The following is a 12,198-nucleotide window of genomic DNA, read 5'->3' on the forward strand; positions in this document are numbered from 1 at the left end:
TTTTTTTGTTAGCCACCATTTATGAAATATCTCCTCCACTGATTTAAATGCCTCCTTTTACCTACATTGACTATGTACATATTTTAAGATTTAATTAGCTTCTATTTTTTTCTACCTGTCTACTCTTGGGGTAAGGCAACTGTTTTAGTTACTATAAATTTTAAATACATCTTAATATCTAGCATTTTGCATTTCCTGGATTTTTCTTTTTAATTTGGAAATTATCTCAATTTCTACTTTTCAGTCTGACTTTTAATATGTGAGTTTTCCCCTTTGATTACATAGATGAACTATTGTTGTAAAAGTTCCTTGGGTGTTTAAACTGACCCTTTCAGCTAACTTTCAGATTTCCCTCCTTCACTGCTGTATATAATAAAAGGCTCCCATCTTAGACCACAAATCTCTATTGAGTGCTAGTTAATACCTGCTAACACCAGACACCAGTAATTTTTTTTTTTTAATTTATTTATTTATTTTTATTTATGGCTGTGTTGGGTCTTCGTTTCTGTGCGAGGGCTTTCTCTAGTTGTGGCAAGCGGGGACCACTCTTCATCGCGGTGCGCGGGCCTCTCACTATCGCGGCCTCTCTTGTTGCGGAGCACAGGCTCCAGACGCGCAGGCTCAGTAATTGTGGCTCACGGGCCCAGTTGCTCCGCGGCATGTGGGATCTTCCCAGATCAGGGCTCGAACCCGTGTCCCCTGCATTGGCAGGCGGATTCTCAACCACTGCGCCACCAGGGAAGCCCCTCAGTAATTATTAATAATCATTGCTCTTACCATTTTCTTTTACCCCTCCCACATTCTCTCTAATTGTATAATAATTGTCTCTCAATCTGTGCAGTTAAAAAGCTCAAACTTTAGGGGAAGTTATAGTACTTTTTTTGCCTGTATTTCTTTTTTTCATCCTGTGGTATTTGGAAAGTACCAACACGTTCTCAAACTCTCTCTAGAGACCTGAAAAACATCAACGTGAGTAGTAATCTCAAATTTGCCGGGCACTTCCATTTGATCTCCGTGGAAAGAAAGGAATACTATTTCTCCCAAGGTTTGCTTCCCTGAAAACAGCTCAGTGATCCATGCTAGAAACTAGCATCTCCTTGACCACAGGCATCGAGAGGTGGAAACTGTTATGTCTCTCTTGCTTTCCTCCACAAGTTGAATGATAGGTGTTATATCAAAACCTAATGTACTACTGTGTACCATTGTTGGGGCCTTTTATAAATGAAGAAGTTAGCATACATGTTTTGCAAGTAAGTTTTCCATCCCATTAGTTTCACATTTCCCTGTCACTTGCTCTTTTTAAGTGACCCAGGGTGCCTGTCACTGTTTGGTCTTTTCTAGATGCTTTGAGTTCATGTAGACATCTTCTAAGAGGCTGTATAGCATTATGGGCAAGAGCAAGAGTTGGTGCCCTTTTGTACAGGAGGCAGATAGTACCCATTTTTGGCTTTATGAGCCGCCGGTCTCTGCTGCAGCTACCCAACTCTGTCGTCGTAGTGAAAAGCAGTCACAGACAGGATGTAAATGAATGAGTGCGGCTGTGTTCCAGTAGAACTTCAAACATAGCTGGCAAGCTGTGTTTGGCCTGCAGGGCATGGTGTGCTGACCCCTGGTTAAGACTATAGCTTCTGGAGCCAGGTTGCTTGGAAATGAATATCTGTTCCTCACTTTCTAGGTGTGCGACCTAGGATAAGTTTCTTAATCTCCTTGTGCCACAGAATAAGGGTGTCTAAACTCAAAATGGATTAAAGACCTAAATGTAAGGACAGACACCATCAAACTCTCAGAGGAAAACATAGGCAGAACACTCTATGACATAAATCACAGCAAGATCCTTTTTGACCCACCTCCTAGAGAAATGGAAATGAAAACAAAAATAAACTAATGGGACCTAATGAAACTTAAAAGCTTTTGCACAGCAAAGGAAACCATAAACAAGACCAAAAGACAACCCTCAGAATGGGAGAAAATATTTGCAAATGAAGCAACTGACAAAGGATTAATCTCCAAAACATACAAGCAACTCATGTAGCTCAATATCAAAAAAACAAACAACCCAATCCAAAAATGGGCAGAAGACCTAAATAGACATTTCTCCAAAGAAGATATACAGATTGCCAACAAACACATGAAAGAATGCTCAACATCATTAATCATTAGAGAAATGCAAATCAAAACGACAATGAGATATCATCTCACACCAGTCAGAATGGCCATCATCAAAAAATCTACAAACAACAAATGCTGCAGAGGGTGTGGAGAAAAGGGAACCCTCTTGCACTGTTGGTGGCAAGGTAAACTGATACAGCCACTATAGAGAACAGTATGGAGGTTCCTTAAAAAACTAGAAATAGAACTACCATGCAACCCAGCAATCCCACTACTGGGCATATACCCTGAGAAAACCATAATTCAAGAAGAGTCATGTACCACAATGTTCATTGCAGCTCTATTTACAATAACCAGGACATGGAAGCAACCTAAGTGTCCATCGACAGATGAATGGATAAAGAAGATGTGGCACATATATACAATGGAATATTACTCAGCCATAAAAAGGAACGAAACTGAGTTATTTGTAGTGAGGTGGATGGACCTAGAGACTGTCATACAGAGTGAAGTAAGTCAGAAAGAGAAAAACAAATACCGTATGCTAACACGTATATATGGAATCTTAAATAAAAAAAAAAAAAAAAAGAAAATGGTCAGAAGAACCTAGGGGCAAGACGGGAATAAAGACACAGACCTACTAGAAAATGGACTTGAGGATACGGGGAGGGGGAAGCGTAAGCTGGGACAAAGTGAGAGAGTGGCATGGACATATATACACTACCAAATGTAAAATAGATAGCTAGTGGGAGGCAGGCACATAGCACAGGGAGATCAGCTCAATGCTTTGTGACCACCTAGACGGGTGGGATTGGGAGGGTGGGAGGGAGATGCAAGAGGGAGGAGATATGGGGACATATGTATATGTATAACTGATTCACTTTGTTATAAAGCAGAAACTGACACACCATTGTAAAGCAATTATACTCTAATAAAGATGTTAAAAAAAAAGGATTATGGAACAAAATGGACAATTAAAATAGTAAGATAAAATGAAAGCATGGTTTGAAGATATCTGTGGTTTCATTATTTTATATTAAGTATATGCATTCATATGGGAAAAAAAAACAAAACTAGTAAAAGGGAGCTATTTATTTGATACATTTAATAAGGATCCTTGAAGATCTACACTGTTTTGCCAGGTTTGAGGGTGCAAAGATGAATAGCTTTCCATCAGTCATAGCTGTTCCATCAAGCTGTTAATGACCAGGAGGTCCCATATATATGTATATGGAAAGTAGGATAAATTACTTTGGTTTGTGAAAAGCTCACAGGGATGTGGGGAAAAGAGTGAAGGAAGAGAGTATTTCTTGAGCATCTATTGTGTGTTAGGCCTTTTCTAGGGACTTTAATTTGTATATTTCCTTAAGTCAATGAAAAACCTATAATTTTGATTTTATCATGCCTGATTTATTTGTGGATAAACTGAAACTGTAAATAAATAATTTGAGTATGGTCACTGTTGCAAAAAAAAAAAAAAAAAAAAGAATAAGGGTGTCCATAAAACGAGGATGATTATAGAATTTACTTTAAAGGGTCATTTTGGGGATTGAAGGAATTAGTACAGATAAAGCTTTAGAATTTATGTGCCTGGAACATAATAAGCCCTAAACTAAGGGTCAAATGTTGTATTAGTTTGAGGTCAGTATACCACACAGATCATTGATGAGTTCATCACTGCAAGAACATTTTCAGCTAGTTTTCAACATGTTGTTAATATACATTTCCCTTTCTCTTAATTTCTATTGTTTAGGCCTGGGGTCCTCCTTCATCCCACCCCCAGTGTAACATCTTTAAGGAAATGCCAATGGAAAAGTGTATCTGCTACAGGCTCTTTTGTTTTATTTCCTGAAGGGCAGATTTCAGTGGCACCAGCCTCATCCCAGGACACTTTGTAACACAAAACAAGGTCTGCTTTGTTACAGCTACAGAGAAGCTCATTGCTTGTATTTCTTTTCACATTGTTTGCCAGTTACTCCATGGTTTCTTGGCTAATTATTTCCAGCATGGCACTGATTGAGCTGTTAATAAAGTGTGAAGGTGCCTCGAAGATACCTTCGGAGTCTTAAACAAGCCGTCTACATCTCAAACTGTAAACCGCTGTGTCCTCCAATCCCCCCAATATTTGGGCGATAGCATCTCCAATTGTAAAATTAATCAAACTTCTCTCGGTGACAGAAATGTTAACTTAAAATTTTTGTCACAATTACCGGGAGTGTTATTGCAGCTTCTGACTTGTAATTAATTTCTCCTTTCCTTTCTCCATCACTGGGTTAGACTCCTTTGTAATAGTGATAAATGAAATAGCTGCTTGACCTTCTTTTATTTAAAATAAATTACTTTACAAGAAAAAAATTACCTCTAGGTAATCAACACCTTTAGATAAACAGGGGAACACGGGACATTAGGTACTTTATTGTTCCTTTCCCTCTCTCTCTCTTTTTAATTTGTGTGTCTTCAGTGATTGAAATGACAAATGGGGAAAGAGTGCAGTGAGTCTACTTGTCTGGCTGTGTTCTCATGTGGAACTAATTTGGGTTGCGGTGTTGGTTTTTATGGGGACTGGGGAATGCCAGCAAAATCCAAGTGTGATACTGAGGAGAGACTGCAAATGAGAATAAAAGAAACCCACAGGGGGAAAAAAGGAAACAAGATGTTGCGTTTACTTGAGCAATCACTAGAAAGTTTAGTGCCCTCTCAGCGTGAATCAGCCCCTTACTACTCCAAGTGTGGCCTGCAGACCAGATGCATGGTGACAGCTTGGAGCTTGCTAGAAATGCAGAATCTCAGGCCCTGCCCCAGTCCCAGTGAGTCCAGGAAGATCCTCATGTAACTTGCATATGTACTGGAGTTTTTTTTTTGTTTTTTTTTTAAACATCTTTATTGAAGTATAATTGCCTTACAATGGTGTGTTAGCTTCTGCTTTATAACAAAGTGAATCAGTTATACATATACAATATGTTCCCATTTCTCTTCCCTCTTGCATCTCCCTCCCTCCCTCCCACCCTCCCCATCCCACCCCTCTAGGTGGTCACAAAGCACCGAGCTGATCTCCCTGTGCTATGCGGCTGCTTCCCACTAGCTATCTATTTTACATTTGGTAGTGTATATATGTCCATGACACTCTCTTACCCTGTCACATCTCACCCCACCCCCTCCCCATATCCTCAAGTCCATTCTCTAGTACTGGAGTTTTGAAACTCTGGAGCCCAAACTTAGAGATGAGGTGCCCATGGGGGGATGTTACAAGTGAGGTTTATAAGCAAACAGAAGAGGTCATGGTACATCACCACTGCTTGTGCAAAGAATAAAGAATAAGACATTCAAGGGGAATATTTGAATTGCAGAAAGTGGACAATGCAATGTCTAGAAATGAAAAGACATACTTACAAACAGGAATTGCTTTCCTAGTTCGCCTGCAAGTGGCCTTACTTTGGTGTGACTATCAGAATTGTCAGCTTTTGAAGGGCAAGGACCATTTGGCTCTATCACAGTACAAGGTCACCAAACATCTGAGTGCGTGAGTGAGTGGAAAGGGTAATGGAATTAACCAGCCCCGACTGTAAAAATTCAAAGCAGTTGGTGTAAGGATGTAAAAAGCTTTTGTAGAGCAAGTGGGTGTGTTTGTGTGTTTAGCGAGAGCGATTGTGAGAGAATGAATAAAGATTTCTTACCTCTTGAAATCGAATGACAGAGGATGGGAGAATATTACCTGGCTGAGATGCTGGAGACTGAGAACAATATGTAGGTGCAACAAACACTTACTGGGGGCTCACGACACACCAGCCCCATGCTGGGCATGGGAAGTGCAGGCATGAAGATAGTAGGGGCTCTGCTCAGGAGGAACTCAGAGAGTCTGAATATGGTGGGGCAATGGACTCAGTGCCTCTCTGGGGCTTGGGTTTATTACTTTCTTTGGAATACGTTACTTTTCTCATTAATCCAGTCCGGTGGCTCTATGTTTAGCTTCCATGTTTTGCCTCCAGATCTTATCATAAGTAAAGCTCATGGACAGTGGTGACCTCTGGGGCCACGTTCACACCAGCTGGGACAGTTTGAGTGCCACTTCCTGATGTAACTGGGAAGGTGCTTATTTGTTCCTGTTGTTTTAGTAATCAAGGGATTTAAAGAGGATGGCTTTTAAAACGTCCATCATCAGCAGAAGACTCTGCAAATAAAGATTCCATACACAATGCTTTTCTGGGAAAAATAAGACTGGCTTGGGATCTTTGTTGTAAAACCCTCTGTCAAAATTAATTAAGGGAATCCTGTAATTACAATTTATGCATCTAGATGGCCCCCAATGGCTTGTTTCTTAATATTGGATTAGTTTTGAAACACATGAAATAGCAATGAAAAGACTAAAGGACCCCCTCCCCCCCTTTTATATAAACCTTAAAGGAGCTAAAATATCTTTGATTTAGTTATATCTTAATGACAGTATGGTTAGGTTGGGACTGTTCCCTCCCTCTTTAACCTGCTTGTATTCAATATAAATCCTCAGATTTAGGGGCCCAGGGATTTAGCCCCTACAGACAAATTGGTATTATTTTTTTAAAGCCAGGCCACATCGCAAACAAACCTATTGCAGGTAGCAAGGCTGGTAGGAGATAATTGCCAGCCCCCGGGTTCAGAGAGAGGCATGCACCTCCAGACTGGGCTCCTCTGGCCCTTGATAAACTGAGTTATCACTAACACACACATGCTGCTGAATATATTATTTCATTCACCAAGTGGAGATTTAAAATGACTTTGTAACATGCCAAATTAGGTTAATTATCTTTTAAGAGTGTTTTGGAAAAACTCTAAATGTTCTGTAATAATGCTGCAGGGCACTTGGTGTGAGCTGCCCTTTCTTATTTATTTAAGAATCATGCATTTTTTGTTCCCACTTTCATTATTGCTCCCTACCTCGAGGGGCACCCAGCGAGTGTCCCTTCAGGTACCTTCTTCCTCTGCCAGCCCAGAGTCGCTTTCGTGGAGACCAAGGTCCTATGGGAGGCCTCCCCTCCCAGCTTTTCTATTCTTATCCCACTGTGCGCCCCTGGGAGGCTGTTGTGAATGGGCCATGACTGCACTCAGTTCTGGTTCTTAAAGGCTCCCACCCCTTTCTGTCATCTTGATACTTTGACAGAGACATCTCAGTTCAACAGGGATGGAGCCTCATGAGGGCAGAGGCAGGGCCTTATTCACCAGAGAATCCTAGCACTGGGCATACGCTTGAGAAGCAGGCACTGAGGGGTAGGTGTCTAATGGATGCTGCTGACCTGATCCTGTCACCAGGATGTGCTTGGCTCTCAGAGGTGGTGGGATGTGTGAACTGTGTGACTTCTCAGCTTAAAATTTCTCCAGTCTCTGCTTTCTGTGGGATTGCGTCAAAACCCTCTAACATCACCTTCAAGGTCCTCTACCAGGAGGTCCTTTCAGACCGCTTCTCATCCTATACCCTAGAGTTTCACTCCCCTCCGATTTTGAAGACCCTGAAGGCATCACATCCCCTGTTGACACTGGATGTCCAGCATGCTCTTTCCTTTCCCTGGAGAAGTCTTCTCCCCTCCTTTGCTACCCTTCACTTTCCGTGGCTATAGGTTATCTCCTGTTCCTCTTTAGCTCCCAGTTTGGTATCACTTCCCTGGAAAGCCTCTCTGAGCCCTCACCCCTGGTTCAGGCGCATGTCTGCTTCCATAGCACCTCATGCCGTCCCCATACCCCCACGCTACGCAGGACTTTCACCTTCTAGACTGTGAACTCATTGAGGACAGCTGCCACACCTGTCAATCACGGCTTGAGTCCCCGCCCCCAGCACAGGGCCCTGCATAGACCAGCCTCTCAGTGACTTTGTGTCAAAGGAATAAACTGCCTGTGCTTGGTCGTGGGCAAACTGGTTGTCATGAGCATGGAGAGCAAGGTTCCAGATGTGGTGGCATCGTTAAGAGTGGGAGATTAACTCGGGAAGAACCTCTAGAGAAAGGCTGGAGATGTGTATGGCTTGTAGGGATTCTGCCGTCGTCCTGTGGGAGCAACAGTATGCCAAGGAGGCCCCCGGAGGAGTGGATACTGGTAGGTCAGGACCCCCAGGCCATCTGATTTAAACAGCACTCTAGTACCCAAAGGCAGAGGCTATTTGAAGTGTGTGAACTCCTGGAATTCAATCAAAATCTTATGTGTGACTGATAGAAGTTGTTACTCATCTGTGACTGTCTTGCCACTCTTCGTCCCCAACTCCCCGTGAAATAGGACTGCATTTCCCCTGCTCATCCCTACTCACCTTTTATATGGCACAAGATACAAGATGTGGCTTAAGTAACTCTGTTGGTAAAAGGGATTCTGAATGCTTTTGTCTCAGAGGTCTTCAGAGTATATAGAATATTTCATTTCACTTCACCCTTTGACATTACTACCAAATTCTTCCTTGCTAGGTAGATATGAGAACTACTTTCAGTCAGTGTGTCAAGGGATATCTCTAAGCTTGTAGAATGGCCTGGAAGATAAGAATCACAGCAATCGCTGCCATTTCCTGGGCGTTTCTGATGTTCTACGTACTGAGTTGCATGCTTTTAAGGATTGTATCACCTTTTAATACTCATGGCGGGGTACTGTTATTGTCCCTGCTCCATCAATGAGGAAATTGAGGCCCAGGGAGAGAGAGACTTGTACAACTTGCCCTCAGTATGTGGCTAGTAAGAAGCAAAGTCAAACCTAAGCAGTTTGTTTGTAGAACCCATGTTCTTACTCAGTGTATATTGTAGCTGATCTTTGGGCGTCATTTCACAGATAAGCAAAGTGTGGTTCAGAGAAGTGAAGTAATTTACCCACGGTCACCCTGTCCTCATGGTTAGCAGAGCAAGGCTTGAAACAAGCTCTGATTCCCAAGTCAGTGCTGCTGACCCCCAGGCTGTTCTGTTTCCTGATGGTGCTTCTAGTTTGGAAGCAGTTTCTTAGAGGAAATTCTAGGGATTCTACTGATAACTTCCTGCTTTAGCTGTACAAGTGCTTCAGCGTGGGACAGCTCCTACCTGGGAGCCACTTTCGTTCCCCGTTCTCCATGAAGCAGACACACTGCTTACTTACTTCGCAGCCCCACTGCATCTGTGATTAATGTCACTCTCAGTGGGTGTTCTGATGGCAGTGGTGTTAGTAAATTCTCTTGAATGGATCTGGTGTGATGTATTGGGTTGGCTTTAAGATCTTATGGAAAAACCCCAGCGAACATTTTGGCCAACCCAATACATTATCACCAGCTATGAATGTCAGTGGAAGCGTTACCAGAGCCTCTGGAAGTATTTTGTCTTGAACACTCTGCGCATGGAATAACTCTTTGTTCTTCACTATTATTAAGTACAATGTTGCAAAGCTGTAAAATGAGCTATCACATTGGACCGAGGAATCTTTAAAAAAATAGTTTTAATGATGTACCGTTCAAAGTGTTCCTTCTTTCGGCAAGATCTGTTCACCAGATCACCGAATTTGTAGGCCCAAAGTGGGTATGGTTCAGCTGAGTTTGGTATGTCTGAACCCATCAGCCACCTACTGTAGGGTATTCTTGTTTCGTGCTGACCTTCTTGACAAGACTTCTTTGCCTGTGTGTGATAGACAACACTGTCTGCTTTCATTCAATAATTATTCACTGCAGGTCAACAATGTGCCAGGCATAGAGACAGCCAAGGGCTTCCCTGGTGGCGCAGTGGTTAAGAGTCTGCCTGCCAATGCAGGGGACACGGGTTCGAGCCCTGATCTGGGAAGATCCCACATGCCGCGGAGCAACTGGGCCCGTGAGCCACAATTACTGAGCCTGCGCGTCTGGAGCCTGTGCTCCGCAACAAGAGAGGCCGTGACAGTGAGAGGCCCGCGCACCGCGATGAAGAGTGGCCCCCGCTTGCCACAACTAGAGAAAGCCCTCGCACAGAAACGAAGGCCCAACACAGCCATAAAGAAAGAAAGAAAGAAAAAAAAAAAAAAAAAAAAGACAGCCAAAACTCTGACCTTGGGGGAGCTGGAGAATCACCAGAGAAAAGAGCAAAGACATAGCTGTGCAGTGAACTAAGTGCTCTGAAGGTCATAAAGGGGGAGCAGTGATCGTGAGAGGATGGGTGGACCTAAATGCCAAGGACCATTCGGGGTGGCCTCTTTGAGGAGGTTATATTTATATTAAACCTGAAAGATGAGAGAAAGCCACAAGGGGAGAAGTGTTCCAGGCAGCAGAAATCACATATATAAAAACCCCGAGGTGGAAAAAAGTTTGACAGTTTCTAGAAACTGAAAGCAAAGCATGCTGGCTGGAGAGTGGGGAATGAGGGATAGTTGTCATGTGGGATACTGTTGGAGAAGTAGGTTCAGGGTCTGGGTTGAACAGGGCCTCATGGGTGTTGGTGTATTTGCAACACCCCCGTGGTCCTGTGTTGCTAAGCCACTGCAGTGCTTTAGGCAGAGAAGTTATATGATTTCATTGAAAAGTTTAAAAGCTCCCTCTAGCTACTCTGCCAAGATAGAATTGGGCTGACAACTACGAAATATAGCTGAAAGAAATTTGAAAAGATATGAATAAATGGAAAGACATCCCACGTCCAAGGAGTGAAAGACTTAAGAGTGTTAAGATGATTTATTTTAACTAGCCCCACCCTAATCCACGACATCGCCTTCTCTTACCTTAGCCCCTGCCCCAAATTCTTTCTTATTGCTGTGCTGGTTCACACGCTTTCCCTTCTTCCAATCCAGGGTTTTCTTTTTAATAGTGGCAAAATATACCTAACACAAAATTTACAATTTTAACAATAAAGAAAAGGGTTATTGTGGGTGTGCGTGATTGATAGGGATGGAAAGTCACCCATTAGTTTTTTGGTTTGCTTGTTTGTTTGTTTGTTTTTTAATCTTGAGCCAAAGTAAGAGTACCTCTGACTGAACCATATTTTACTTTGAGTGAGCAACAAGAGAGCTTTGGTCCTGGGTAAACCAAACTTCAGAAAACCTGATATAAGACCATCCAAAATGAACAAATAAAAGACATCTTTTACATGTTGACTCCATTGTACTTAGGTGTTTGCTTAAATAACATTTATCTCCAGAGAGAGGCTGGGATCAGAAAACCTGAAGTTTGAATGTTAAGTAGTAAACTATCTAAGACAGTCTATTTATATATCTAATAGAACAATGGGACCCATTTTGCAGACCCATAATCTAGCATGAGTTTTCAAGAATTCATGTTGTAAAGCGAGATAAATCTTTTTCCTCTTTTTTCGTCCAATCAAGAATCTCTTAATCCATTCATTGCCTTCAGAATGATACATAAGCTTTAGAACGCGAGAGCTGCAAGGGAGCTGAGAGGAGACGGAATCCACCCCCCTCATTTTACAAATGAGGAAAATCTGATTAACTCATTTGTCCAAGGTCACACACCTGTTAATGGCAGACTCAGCACTAAAACCCAGATGTCCTGATTCCCAGGAAATATAGACTTTGCTTCCAGTCCTGTAAAGGGGTCGTTGCTTCCATCATTTGAAATTGAGATGTGTCTAAATACTGCTGGGTTCATTCTCATCCCAATATGGATGTGTAATTGTCTAAGGCATCATCTGTTATTCTGCCAAAGATTCAACACACTACTCAGTGGGAAACCAGTTCTAATTTAAGTCAGGGCAAATGACGTGTTTTCTTTTTTTTTTCCTGCTGTGGGACATGACAAGTTTCAGAAATAATGGGCTCCACTCACCAGACTTCTCTTTGGCTTGGGTATTGTGCTCTAGAATCATTCTTACGAATATCCTCTAAGGAGCTGAAGGGTTATACATGGGTTCTCAGAGCTATGCTTTATTATAGAGATCATTCTTATCAGTTATGCATAAACACATACCGACAGAAAGAGGACTTTGCAGTATTATGTGCGTGTGTTTAACTGAATGTGGAATGGTGTACTGAGGTTTGAGATCATATTAAGGTGCAGGTCTCATTTTTATGTAAGCCCTCTCTGGCCTGAGGCACATTTCTCATTACAACCCTCCCTGCTACAATCTCCTGCCATAAAGGGAGTTTATGGTCATGACTGGATATTTTTCAACTCACTGAAAAATATCAAAAGGCAGATAGTTTATTAAT

This window comes from Balaenoptera ricei, chromosome 11, assembly GCF_028023285.1.
Source record: "Balaenoptera ricei isolate mBalRic1 chromosome 11, mBalRic1.hap2, whole genome shotgun sequence".
In the NCBI taxonomy this organism is placed as follows: domain Eukaryota; kingdom Metazoa; phylum Chordata; class Mammalia; order Artiodactyla; family Balaenopteridae; genus Balaenoptera; species Balaenoptera ricei.